At 46.7% G+C, this 1,000-nt stretch overlaps 1 protein-coding gene across 1 annotated transcript in view; it reads right to left on the bottom strand.

Moving 5' to 3' along the window:
- USP34 (ubiquitin specific peptidase 34) overlaps positions 1-1,000 on the bottom strand; it is a 247,464-nt gene that overhangs the window by 85,449 nt on the left and 161,015 nt on the right.

Below are 1,000 nucleotides of genomic sequence, written 5' to 3'. Positions count from 1 at the left end.
AGTATACAATATTTTATTTTATTTATTTTTGAGATAGTCTTGCTCTGTTGCCAGTCTGGAGTGCAGTGGCACAATCTTGGCTCACTGCAGCCTCCGCCTCCCTGGTTCAAGGGATTCTCCTGCCTCAGCCTCCTGAGTAGCTGGAACTACAGTGCCTGCCACCATGCCTGGCTAATTTTTTTGTATTTTTAGTAGAGATGGGGTTTCACCATGTTGGCCAGGCTGGTCTTGAACTCCTGACCTCGTAATTCGCCCGCCTCAGCCTCCCAAAGTGCTGGGATTACAGGTGTGAGTCACTGCGCCTGGCAAAGGGCTTATTTTTATAAGACTTTATACTTCACAGAAATAAGAACCTACTCAAACCATGACCTGAGAGAATACTAAAAGTAGTTTTTGGTGACTGATATGGTTTGGGTATTTGTCTAATAAAAGAATTATTGTCGCCAGGCGTGGTGGCTCAAGTCTGTAATCCCAGCACTTTGGGAGGCCAAGATGGACGGATCACGAGATCAGGAGATCGAGACCATCCTGGCTAACCTGGTGAAACACCGTCTCTACTAAAAAATACAAAAAAACTAGCCGGACGAGGTGGCGGGGGCCTGTAGTCCCAGCTGCTCGGGAAGCTGAGGCAGGAGAATGGCGTGAACCCGGGAGACGGAGCTTGCAGTGAGCTGAGATCCGGCCACTGCACTCCAGCCTGGGCGACACAGCGAGACTCCGTCTCAAAAAAAAAAAAAAGAATTATTGTCTTAGTCTGTTTAGGCTGTTGCAATAAAATACTGTAAACTGGGCTGGGTGCAGTGGCTCACATCTGTAATCCCATTTCACCACATCTAATGGTGAAATGTGCTCCCCAATGTTGGAGGTGAGGTGTAGTGAGAGGTATTTGGATCATCAGGGCATATCCCTGAAGAGCTTGGTTCCTACCACACAGGAATGGGAGAGATCTCACTCTTTGAGTTCATGCAAGAGCTCTTGTTTAAAAAAAAAAAAAAAAAAA

The sequence above is a fragment of the Mandrillus leucophaeus genome, unplaced genomic scaffold (assembly GCF_000951045.1).
Source record: "Mandrillus leucophaeus isolate KB7577 unplaced genomic scaffold, Mleu.le_1.0 Scaffold307, whole genome shotgun sequence".
Classification (NCBI taxonomy): domain Eukaryota; kingdom Metazoa; phylum Chordata; class Mammalia; order Primates; family Cercopithecidae; genus Mandrillus; species Mandrillus leucophaeus.
The sequence above is the reverse complement of the archived record's forward strand: the minus strand, read 5'-3'. Positions and strand labels throughout refer to the sequence as shown.